The 13,243-nt window shown below is 41.4% G+C and overlaps 1 pseudogene; it reads right to left on the bottom strand.

Annotated features, from left to right (window-relative positions):
* Positions 1 to 9,860: 9,860 nt before the first annotated feature.
* Positions 9,861 to 11,921, bottom strand: LOC129657262 (heat shock cognate 71 kDa protein-like; annotated as a pseudogene).
* Between the last annotated feature and the right edge of the window lie 1,322 nt (positions 11,922 to 13,243).

Genomic DNA, 13,243 nt, shown 5'->3' with positions numbered 1-13,243 from the left:
TGACTAGATGGACCTTTGTTGGCAAAGTAATGTCTCTGCTTTTTAATATGCTGTCTACGTTAGTCATAACTTTCCTTCCAAGGAGCAAGCGTCTTTTAATTTCATGGCTGCAATCACCATCTGCAGTGATTTTGGAGCCCCCAAAATAAAGTTAGCCACTGTTTCCATTGTTTCTCCATCTATTTGCCATGAAGTAATGGGACCAGATGCCATGACCTTCATTTTCTGAATGTTGAGCTTTAAGCCAACTTTTTCACTCTCCTTTTTCACTTTCATCAAGAGGCTCTTTATTTCTTCTTCACTTTCTGCCATAAGAGTGCTGTTATCTGCATATCCGAGGTTATTGATGTTTCTCCTGGCAATCTTGATTCTAGCTTGTGCTTCATCCAGCCCAGCATTTCTCATGATGCACTCTGAATATAAGTTAAATAAGCAGGGTGACAATATACAGCCTTGAAGTATTCTTTTCCCAATTTGGAAACAGTCTGTTGTTCCATGTCCAGTTCTCACTGTTGCTTCCTGAACTGCATACAGGTTTCTTAAGAGGCAGGTCAGGTGGTCTGGTATTCCCATCTCTTTCAGAATTTTCCACAGTTTGTGGAACAAACTTTGACCCAGTCAAAGGCTTTGGCATAGTCAATAAAGCAGAAATAGGTGTTTTACTGGAACTCGCTTGCTTTTTCGAAGATCCAATGGATGTTGGCAACTTGATCTCTGGTTCTTCTGCCTTTTCTAAAACCAGCTTTTCAAAGGCAATTTTATTCTAAGAATAAAACGAATAAATTAGGTCTTCTTGAAAACTATTACTTTAATACCATTTTTTTTAAAGAGAATTAAACGTCTTTTCTTCCACACTTATAAAATCTCATACTCAATACTTGCCTATTCAGTTTGCTTGATCCATGTTATTTTTGAGGAAGTGGTGGAGAAGATATCCATGGAAATAAGAATTCAGTATTTCTCTTAATAGAAATAGAATGATCATATTCTGTGTCATCTTAGGTACTACTTTGTGTATTTGAGTAAATAGTGTGACAATTTCAGAATCAAAGACAATCATGTGAAAAAGTTAACTGTGATAAACAGTGACAGGCTTCCTCAGAAAGCTGGACTTTTACTTTGAAAATTTATAAAAGGAGCAAAGATGGGCTGATACAAATTTAGATTGTTTGAGAGCAGCACTTCAGTGTGGAGAAACCTATTCTGAAGCAAGTAAAAAGAAGTTTATTATCTTTTTATTATGACAAGCAAATTAGTAAACTGAAAAGGTTTTTGAGGGGCCAATACTTAAGTAATTCCTAGAAATTCCTCGAAACCAAGCGACAAACTTTTGACCTTTGTCCATAGTTCTTATATCAGCAATGAGTAGGTAACAGGATAAGGGGCAATTCCTAGGGACATTGAGTAAAGTCTGTCTCCTTCCAGGAGTCTAGAAACCCAAGTTTTAACAGCTGTGGGATTTGGGGTTAGTCATTTTCCCCTCTGAATCTTAATATACTCACCAGAGGATGAAAGTGTGATATAAAGCATTATTTGCCCCCATATTCTTTTTAGTAATAAACCACCTCAAGTTTTATTAAGGCACAAGGGTGCCCAGCTAGAGAAGAATTTCCAGGCTTCCTTTTAGCTAGGAAAGTGAAAGTGAAAGTTGCTCAGTTGTGTCTCTTTGCAACCCAATGGACCATACAGTCCATGGAATTCTCCAGGCCAGAATATTGGAATGGGTAGCCTTTCCCTTCTCCAGGAGATCTTCCCAACCCAGGGATCAAACCCAAGTCTCCTGCATTGCAGGTGGATTCTTTACCAGCTAAGCCACAAGGGAAGTCCAAGAATACTGGAGTGGGTAGCCTATCCCTTCTCCAGTGGATCTTCCCAACCCAGGAATTGAACTGGGGTCTCCTACATTGCAGGCAAATTCTTTACCACTCCAACTGAGCTAGGAGTGGTTATGAAATAGCAAAGATGATTTTTGCAATTTTCTCATCATTCCTTAGAGATGACGTCACCTGACCTGGACTCTTCTCTCTTTCATTGGTTGGAAAATGCCAACAACAGGAGCCACCACTTTATTTTATTTATTTTTAAAAAAATATTTATTTGTCTGCTCCAGGTCTTAGTCACAGTATGTGGGAGGTCTTTAGTTCTGACATGCAAGCTCTCATTTGCAGCATATGGGATCTAGTTCCTTGACCAGGAATGGAACCCAGTCCCCCTGCATTGGTAGCATGGAGTCTTAGCCACTAGACCACCAGGAAAGTCCCAGGAGCCACGCTTTAGACCACTGGGAACCCACAGGTTGAGGAGGGCAGATCTTCCTCTTAGCCTGGGTTCCTGAGCAATATCATAGAACAGAGAAGTCCTACCAGCCTTGCACCACTTCCCTTGGGACTCTTGGTGGTGGTGGTGGTGGTGGTTGAGTCACTAAGTTGTGTCCTACTCTCGCAACCCCATAGACTGTAGCCCACCAGGCTCCTCTGTGCATGGGATTCTCCAGGCAAGAATACTGGAGTGGGTTGCCATGCCCTTCTCCAGGGGATCTTCCTGACCCAGGAATAGAACCTGGGTCTCCTGCATTGCAGGCAGTTTCTTAACTGACTGAGCTATGAGGGAAGCCCAAATTGACAATAGTTACTGGTTAGTATGTAGCCACATTGGCTTAAAGAACACTGGAGTGGGTAGCCTATCCCTTCTCCTGCAGATCTTCCTGACCCAGGAACTGAACCGAGGTCTCCTGCATTGCAGGCAGATTGTTTACCAACTAAGCTATTAGGGAAGCCTTTTGTGACTCTTAGGTGACAGCAAAGAAAAAACAAAAATGCTCCTCTTCTTTTAAACTGCTTTACTCTGGGTTTCCTTTGGTACATTAGCTTAGCCTGAACCCTAGCTAAGGCAGAATTTCCTGAACAAATAATCACAGAAGAATGTCCCAGTTCTGAATAGAAGAAACATAACGGAAGCAACAGATTTTTGCTTCAGGACTAAAACAAAAGGTAGAATAAACCTTGTTATCCTGCCAGTGATGATCACAGCAGCACATGATCAAGCTTAAGATCACTTTTTTAAATGATGGTCTTTTCTTCATTCTTAGCAACTCAGACTCCGAGGCCCCTTTATTATATCTTTTAATTGCTCTGTTAATCACTTTCAATGTTCCTCCATTTTACTACCATGCAGTATGACAATAGATTGCCTTCTCTACAAAGGCTATCTTTAAATTCCCACGGGCATTTAGTAAAGTTTTATTATCCCCAGACCTAATCCTATGAGAAGATTAGATCTCTAGAAGTCGTTTTCTGCCTATCAGCATAAGGCAGCCAGGGAGGGTTTGCAGACATATGGGGTTTGAAACCTTGAAATCCTGCAGCTTATGTCGGGGAGCCAGAGGAGCTCTGGGAAGTCACCTGAATCAGACTCGCCTTTGCTTATGCAAGTCATTGACCATAAAGGCACTTGAACTCTCTTGTGGCTTTGTAAAAGCTCAGGCTTAATTACTCGATTTTACCCAAATTTTACACCTACACACAAATCATCTTTTTATTAATTGCCAAACATTTTTATTAGCAATATTCTCATTTGAACTTTTTAAAAAATGTATTTATTTCAATTGGAGAACAATTACTTTACAAAATCGTGATGGTTTTTGCCATATAGCAACATGAATCAGACACAGGTATACATACATCCCCTCCATCCTGAACCCCTCCCACATGCCTCCCACCCTCTCCCTCCAGGTTGTCACAGAGCACTGACTTTGGGTACCCTGCATCATACATCAGACTCCCACTGGATTTCTGTGTTACATATGGTAATGTGTATGCTTCAATTCTATTCTCTCAGATCATCCCACCCTCTCCTCCCATTGAGTCCAAAAGTCTGTTCTTTATATCTGTGTCTCCTTTGCTGCCCTACATATAGGACCGTTAGTATCATCTTTCTAAATTTCATATATATGCGTTAATATACGATGCTTGTCTTTCCCTTTCCAATGTACTTCACTCTGTATAACAGGCTCTGGGTTCAGCCACCTCATTAGAACTTTGTGATTTGTTCATATCCAAAGGAGAAAAACACAGTATGTGTGACAGATGAATTTAGAAGCGTAGAAAATTTCCCAAGAAAGCATTTTGCACAGGGAAGAGATTTAGGCATCCAAAAGGCCAGCTAAATGGCATTCAAGGCTGTGGAGTGGGGGAAAATATATCTAAGGGAATGACAAAAGGAATGCTAACAAAGAAAAGTGGAGGGATGCAATATGGTCTTTTAACCCACCTACTAATCTATCTCCCACACTGAAGTCAGAGAAATCATTTAAAAATACCAATCTGATCATTTTCATTCCCCTGCTTAAAAGTCACAAATGATTTACTATGACACTTAAAAACATGTACAAAATCCTAACTTGACCTAAAAATATGCTGTGTCTGAACCCTAATTATCTTTCTAAAATTGCATCAGACTACAATCTCTTCTCCTCTCTGCAAACTAGGCACATGGGGTATTGTGGTTGAACTATGTACCCTCTAAATATCACGTGTTGTTGTCATAACTCCTAGTACCTCAGAATGTGACTTTATTTGGAAATAGGGTCACTGTATATGTAATTAGTTAAGGCGAGGTTACTTTGAAATAGGGTGAACCCCCAATCCAATATGACTGGTATTCTTACAAAAGGGGGAAATTTGGATGTGGACACAGTGATGACACCATGTGAAGAGGAGCACAGAAATGGGAGTGATACTTCTACAAGCGAAAGAACAACAGGGATTGTTGTTCTTTCAGCAAATCACCAGAAGCTAAGGGAGACAGTTCTCAGGAGGAACTAAGAATGCCAATACCTGATCTCCAGAACTGAGACAGTATATTTCTGTTGTTTAAGCCACGCAGTTTTGTTATGACAGCCCAAGGAGACTAATAATGTGGGTCTTCCCAACTCTGCATAGATGTGTGTTCATACTGTTCCCTTTGCCTTGGCAGCTTCTCTAGCCAAGCTTGACACCTTGCTTTAAGCATCTTTTCCTTGAGAGAGAAATCTTCCTTAATCTCCCAGACTAGCTAAAGCCCTTCTCCTCCTCAATCTACACTTACCATAAATTCAACAAGACCCTGCACTTCCTCAATGCCCTATGCCCTCCTGAATTATCTGTTTATTAATGTCTGTCTTTTGCATCTTGCTATAAGTCCGGAGAAGGCAATGGCACCCCACTCCAGTACTCTTGCCTGGAAAATCCCATGGACAGAGGAGCCTGGTGGGCTGTAGTCCATGGGGTCGCTAAGAGTTGGACCTGACTGAGCAACTTCACTTTCACTTTTCACTTTCCTGCACTGGAGAAGGAAATGGCAACCCATTCTAGTGTTCTTGCCTAGAGAATCCCAGGGACAGGGAAGCCTGGTGGGCTGCGGTCTATGGGGTCACACAGAGTCGGACACAACTGAAGTGACTTAGCAGTAGCAGTATAAGTCCAGGCTAGGACTCTGAGTGTCTCATTCACGGCTGTGTCCTCTGGGACTGGCATATAATTAGTGCTCAAGAAATATGTATTGACTGGTTCCCTTGATTTTAACTTGGAATCTTCTGTTCCTAAACATTGTTTCAAAGATCCCACATCCTCAGTTATAATTCCCACCAAAGTATTCCTTTCCTCATGTATATATTCATATGCCTGAAGGCAAACCTCATATTTCTATAATTTGTTGTTGTCATACCTAACATTTTATTCCATTCCACCACACATCTGTATAAGCAATAACATTTGTAAATGTACTAGTCTTCAGGAATGTTTTTGATTTGGGTCCTATATTACTGAAAAGAATCTCAATTATTTGGCAAGCTGACATCCTCATAAGATTCTATCTGTCCAGCAAGGCAGAGGAGGGAAATTGTGAGAGAACACGAAAGCAATGAAGCACTTTTTAAACAAACATTTATTTAATCTGACTCCTGATATGAAAATTTTGGGAGTTTTCCTGATGTGGAGAGGGAGGGATGATGGGAGATTTGCTGAAAATTACATGAAATCCATGGAATAATGAAAGTTAATCTCAAAACATCTATATCTATGCCTATCTCTCTCAATAGACATAAATATATTTGTAAAAGGGGAAAAAAGAGCAATTGATTCCAGGTAGGCTACTTCTCCCTCTCAGGTCACTTCTAAATTAGTTTGAATTTGACTCCCAAAGAATTGCAACAGTTCTTGAAAAGGGTTTACTTAGACAGATTTAGAAGCCTCTTTGTAAAGAAGGTCTTAGTGGGTATATTCACTGAGTAAAAACATTTTGGTTTATCCTAAAGAGAATTTCCTAAGTAAGTACATGTTCAACAGATATGCTGTTAATGGAGTAACAGTTGGATATACTACAGTTTTTAGTATCATATTTTCAGACAAGACTCCGTTGGTCACAGAAAGAGTAAATGACAAACTATAGAAAGAACCATTACTCTTGAGCACAGGAAGAAAAAAATAACTGGACTTGTCCTAGTCATTCGTTTAGTAAATAGTTCTTGAGCATTTACTCTGTGTTAACAATTGTGGCAGATGCTATTAATACAAAGTTCAATAAAATAATAATAGTAATAAGAATAGCTTATTCTTATTGGTTGCTGATTTTGTCTAGGCCCCAAGCTAAATGCTTTACATATATTATCTCCTCTAATCCTCACCATAGCTTTGTACATAGTTACTATCATTGTCCTCATTTTTAGGAAGAACTTATGTCCCAGAGAAGTCTAGCAGTGTGTACAAGGTCAAAGAGCTGAGATATAAGTACAGCTATGCCTGACTCCAATGCCTAAGTTCCTACTCAGTGCATTAGACTAACTCACAACAGAGAATCAATTACTATAATTTTTCCCCAAATCCATAAAATTCAGGTTGAGCTTCTGATCTGAGGAAGATAACATTAACAGGGAGTTTGAGAAGGAGAATTTAATTCCACAGTAATACAGGAATGGCATTACGTAACCTTTTCTTAGAATGAGTTTATGGACCATTTCACATAAGCTCCCCAAGTTCAAAAGTCAGGATTATAGTGATTTGGGCTCATCTCAAGTGAGCTTAAGAAAAACAGAAATGAAAGTAAAGGACTTTAGACTCTAAAGTCCTGTGTGTGTGTGTGTGTGTGTGTACGCGCGTGCACTTAGGTATGAATGCAAAATAAAAATAGTGCAGAAAAGAGACCTGAAGTTTTGAGTCAAGAAAGAAATCCAATCTCTTTTTTAATCACTAGGGGAGAAATTGAGTTTGTATATGTTTTTGGTAAGAAAGAAGCCATACATTTCATGAAATTCTTTTAAAATACTCTGACCCCAAATTTTGAGCCAACACAGAAAGGAAAAACATATTTTTCAAAAATTTAGACAGAAGATGGCATACAAATGTAACTGTTAGAGATATCAGAATTTTCAAGACCATGTTAAGGCTACCCCAGAATAAGGGCATCACTGGCCTCTGCTTTGTCACTGAGCCTGTGTACTTCCTGACATGTGTCATTTTGGTATGGTATCTTTTGTGTTAGGGAGGGCATGCATCTTCCCCATCGCTGATCTTTTGGTTTGTTTTAATACTCCTGACCTCTCTCTTCTTCCTTCACTCATACAGTCCCAGAAGAGAAGGAGTGAGCTAACCTGATTGGTGAATTTGAGAAAGAAACTGTGAAAGCTTGCAGAAGCCACAAACTCGTTCTCCTCTACAGTTTGGGTGGGATCTGGACTTGGAGAAGAGGATGCCTGCTCCATTCTAGTGCAGATAATGCTAAACAGGTGAACCTCCTCATTCTAGATTCAGTATTTGAGAGCCAACTTGCCCACAGATACAAGTCAAATTTCCAATAGCAGTTAAATCAGTAATTAAGGTCATAATTTTTGGCCTCTACCTATTGATTCTTTTTTTCTTAGCTCACCATTATTCTGAAACATGAGGAGGCAATGTATCATTTATAAGGTTCCTACAAAGACCCCAAACTGTAGCTAAATTGATAACACTGTACTGTGCCTGCTCAGTTGTATCTGACTCCTTGTGACTCCCATGGAGTCTGCCAGGCTCCTCTGTCCACAGAATTCGCCAGACAAAAATACTGGAGTGGGTTGCCATTTGCTCCTCCAGGGGATCTCCCCAGACCAGGGCTCAAACCTGTGTCAAGCCTGTATTGCAGGCAGATTCTTTATCGCTGAGCCATTGGGGAAGCCTAACAGTAGCTTGCAAACAGGACACCAAGAAAGAAAAGCTTACCTTTGTATATTCTGGAAATAAAGAGCTAGAATTAGATAACTGCTGCTGCTGCTGCTGCTAAGTCGCTTCAGTCGTGTCTGACTCTGTGCGACCCCATAGACGGCAGCCCACCAGGCTCCCCCGTGCCTGGGATTCTCCAGGCAAGAACACTGGAGTGGGTTGCCATTTCCTTCTCCAATGCATGAAAGTGAAAATTGAAAGTGAAGTCGCTCAGTCGTGTCCAACTCCTAGCGACCCCATGGACTGCAGCCCACCAGGCCCCTCCGTCCATGGGATTTTCCAGGCAAGAGTACTGGAGTGGGGGGCCATTGCCTTCTCCGGAGAATTAGATAACTATATTGGTCCAATTTTCCAACCCCAAGCATTACTAATATAGCTCTGCTTGGCCAAATCCTGTGTGACCATTTGTAAGTGGGTAGGTTAACAGTTTAACTGGAGAGCCCAGAAAAGTTATAAGATAGCCTCTAACTCCAGTTCTGCAGTCAGTAGAAACATTTGACAAAGAATTAGAATTAACCTTAGAGGATTAGTGGGGATAATTCTGAGTAATGAGGGAAAGGGCTCTATGTATTATTCAGATATTTTATTTTCTAGCCATGCTGTCTTTCATCTTTCATTTTCTTGTCTATCCATCATAACTGAAGCAAAATTGTATGAGGTGTGGGGGCCATGAAGATTGGCTTTGCCTTCCTTCTACAGCAGACAGTGTAACTGACCAGGAGCCCCAGCTTAGAAATCCAGAGTTTGCTTTCAGGATGCCATTACCACAAGCTGTTCCAGCCACTGACTGAATACTAAGTACAGCAGTGACATTAAGGCAGGTCCCTTTCCAGAGAGACATGAGACTTCAGTTGGCCAAATTCATCCGGGGGGGTTCCCTGATGGCTTTGCTGGAACTGTGTGGCCCTCCACCCAACAGCAAGGAGATCGACCCAGTCAATCTTAAAGGAAATCAACCCTGAATATTCACTGGAAGGACTGATGCTAAAGCTCCAATACTTTGGCCACCTGATGTGAAGAACCGACACATTGGAAAAGACCCTGATTCTGGGAAAGATTGAGGGCAGGAAGAGAAGGGGCAACAGAGGATGAGATGGTTGGATGGCATCATTGACTCCATGGACACGAGTTTGAGCAAACTCTGGGAGATAGTGAAGGACAGGGAAGCCTGGCGTGCTGCAGTCCATAGTTTCAAAAAGAGTCGGACACAACTGAGTGATTAAACAACCACCCAACATTCTCTCCCTCTCTCCTTCACTCTGGGTTAGACTGGCCAGGTGGTCAGAAGGATCCCCCAGCTTCCTCTGGGTACCTCCCTATTTCCTTTCACATGGGTACTTTCTCCTAAGACAACCCTTAAATGTTTAATCCCATCTTAGTATCTGCTTCTTAAAGGACACCAAAGGAAAGTTTAACAGATTACACAAGTAGAGCCCATTGACACTGGAAAGGAGCCAGAGACCAGCATTTACACAACTTGAAGAAAGAAGAACAGAGTTAGTTAAAGCTTTGGAATATAGTTAACACAATCCAATAGCCAATGCAGGGTGACTCTGTACCTTTTTTTTTTTTTTTCAATTTTAAATACAGTTTTATTTGAGACATTGAATTTTTTCTCTTGCAATACAGAGCTTGTAAAGTGCAATGTTTTTCCATGTGCACACACATTCCATGTTCAAGTATCAAGAATGCCCAGTTATTTACTATAGCAGCTCAACTTTGTAACTGCCACGGGATTTGCTACAAATTTGGGTCCTTCCATGTTTTGTGTGGAACAATGCTATATCTATGCTAGGCTGGCTTAATCAACCTCTTCAATGGTGGGCCCAGAGAAGGCACCACCTGATGGAGGAGCTCCATCACCAAGGAAGCCCCCAGGCATTCCTCCTGGCATTCCCCTGGGCATGCCTCCTGTGCTCTGGTACAGCTTGGTAATGATGGGGTTGTAGAATTTTTCCAACTCCTTCTGCTGGTGTTCAAATTCTTCCTTCCCTGCAGTCTGGTTCTTATCCAGCCAGTTGATTATTTCATTATACTTGTCAAGAATCTTCTGTTTGTCCTCATCATTAATCTTGCCCTGAAGTTTCTCATCCTCAACAGTAGCTTTCATGTTGAAGGCATAGGATTCATGCAAATTCTTTGAAGACACCTTATCCTGATGCTTCTTGTCTTCAGCTTTGTACTTTTCTGCTTCTTGAACCATCTGTTCAATGTCATCCTTGCTCAAACGGCCCTTGTCATTAGTGATGGTAATCTTGTTCTCTTATCCTGTGCTCTTTTCCATAGCAAAGACATTGAGAATGCCATTGGCATCAATATCAAAAGTGGCTTCGATCTGAGAAACACTACAGGGGCAGGAGGTATGCCTGTGAGTTCAAACTTGCCAAGCACGTTGTTATCCTTGGTCATGGTTCACTCACCTTCATAAACCTGAATGAGAACACCAGGCTGGTTGTCAGAGTAGGTGGTGAAAGTCTGCGTCTGCTTGGTAGGAATGGTGGTATTGTGCTTGAGGACACTCGTGACTCCACCAGCAGTGACATCCGACAGCAGCAAGTCTTGAACATTTTCAGATTTGTCTCCAGACAAAATGGCTACCTGGACAGCTGCACCATATGCAAGAGCCTCACCGGGGTTGATGCTCTTATTCAGTTCTTTCCCACTGAAGAAGTCCTGGAGAAGTTTCTGAATCTTGGGGATGCGGGTTGAGCCAACCACCAAGACAATATCATGGATCTGAGACTTGTCCAGCTTGGCATCCTGAAGGGCTTTCTCCATAGGGTCCAGGGTGCCACGAAACAAGTCAGCATTCAATTCTTCAAATCGGAAGTTGATTCCTTCATAGAGGGAATCAATCTCAATACTGGCCTGGGTTCTGGAAGAGCGAGTGCGCTTAGCAAGCTCAGAAGCAGTACGGAGGCAACAGACAGCCCTCTTGTTCTCACTGATATCCTTCTTGTGTTTGCTCTTGAACTCTGCAAGGAAATTGTTGACCCTGCCATTGTCAAAGTCTTCTCCAGACAAGTATCTCCAGCTATAGATTTAACCTCAAAGATTCCATCCTCAATAGTGAGGATTGACACATCAAAATGCCACCACCTAAATCAAAGATCAGCACATTTCTCTCTGCTCCAACCTTTTTGTCTAAGCCATAGGCAATAGCAGCAGCAGTTGGTTCACTGATGATTCTAAGTACACGGAGACCAGCAATAGTTCTAGCATCTTTGGTAGCCTGACGCTGAGAGTCATTAAAGTAGGCAAGTACCGTGACAACAGCGTTGGTAACAGTCTTCCCAAGGCAGACTTCTGCAATTTCTTTCCTCTTTGTCAGGACCGTGGATGACATCTCCTCTGGATAAAAACTCTTTGTCTCTCCCTTGTATTCTACTTAAACCTTAGGTCTGCCAGCATCATTTGCCACCATGAAGGGCCAATGTTTCATAACAGACTGGACAACAGCATCATCAAATCTTCATCCAATAAGTTGTTTGGCATCAAAAACCGTGTTGGTGGGATTCATTGCGACTTGGTTCTATGCAGCATCACCAATCAATCGTCTGGTGTTAGTAAAGGTGACATAGCTTGGGGTGGTTCAGTCCCCTGATCATTGGCAATTATTTCCACCTTTCTGTGCTCTCCCACACAAGAATCGGTGGTGCCAAGATCAATGCCAACTGCAGGTCCCTTAGACATGGTTGCAAAAACGTAGGCCCAGCTCTGCAGGAGGAGAAAGCAGCGATCTGGAAAGGCTACTGATGCATCCAATGAGCTGGCTCTGTACTTTAATAGATGGATTTTGAGCAATGTCAAAAAGAGATAACAACGTTTGGATTTGTCAGAACTGATGCTGACTTTTCAGCAATTATGAGTATTGGAGAAGAATTAGCGTGAGATTTAGTTGAGAGGAATTGTCAGTGTAGACTCAAAGAATGTCAGAGACTTCCTGAGCCACACTGACTACAGATTTTATCAACACCACATACAGAAGTGATTGGTAATTAACACTTGAAATATATTATTTGGCTCTATTCAGTATGGTTTCCAGAATGAACATACCAAGAAGCAAAATCTTTTACAAATTAGTACCCTGTTTATATATAGAACCTTTCCAGAGTGATTCTGAGTCTCGCCAGTCCCTCACTGGATCATATCTCATAAAGTGCAAAATTTTGTACTTGGGCTGTAGTGTATTGGTAGAAAGATTCTAGAGCTGTGCTGTCTAATATGGTAGCCATTAGCCTCATCTTATTTTTTAAACTTAAAATTACTTAAATTTGAATAAAATTTAAAATTCAGTAGCTCGCTATACTATTCATACTACAAATGCTCAATAGCCATGCATGTTCATGGTTCCTTCATTGAACAGCGCAGATATAGGACATTTCCAACATCAAAGAATATTTTATTCAACAAAGGATATCCTAGAGGAGAATTTCCCAAAGGAAAAAAGTTATCTGACTTTTTAAAAGTAATTCTGCTACATTTGGTGTGGCGAAAGAGTGTTTCAAGGTCACCAGTTCAGCCCAGCTCCTTCTCACACGTACAAAAGATGCTTAATGACTGCCCTACAAGCCATTGAGATTTTTAGAAACCACCTAGGAGGGCTCAGTTTCATCTAGAATGAGAATCAGTAACCAATATTTCACAGATATCTTCAGCTAATGTGATATTTTTTCACCCATTGCCTAATGAGATTATGTTTTAGGACAATGGAGTACCCTTAGCAACTTTGGGGTAAATGAGCAATGGACATGTGGAAAGGAGGCTGGACCACCCTGTTGCTGAAAGACAGGATGCACGTAGCAGTCTATATGATGCTTAGTGTGTCTGAGAAGAATCAGGGTTTGGGAGTCTCTTGTAGCTAGGGGTAGAAATTGAGTTTCAAACAGGAAGTTGAAAGGTAGCATGTCTCACTCTGCAGAGATACCATGGCCATGCTCCTAAGAGAGTCCATGTGTGCAGAGCCTGTTAGGCTTTAGACAGAGGGATGCTATCTCAAACAGAAAACAATCCTG

Source organism: Bubalus kerabau, chromosome 7, assembly GCF_029407905.1.
Source record: "Bubalus kerabau isolate K-KA32 ecotype Philippines breed swamp buffalo chromosome 7, PCC_UOA_SB_1v2, whole genome shotgun sequence".
Lineage (NCBI taxonomy): Eukaryota > Metazoa > Chordata > Mammalia > Artiodactyla > Bovidae > Bubalus > Bubalus kerabau.
The sequence above is the reverse complement of the archived record's forward strand: the minus strand, read 5'-3'. Positions and strand labels throughout refer to the sequence as shown.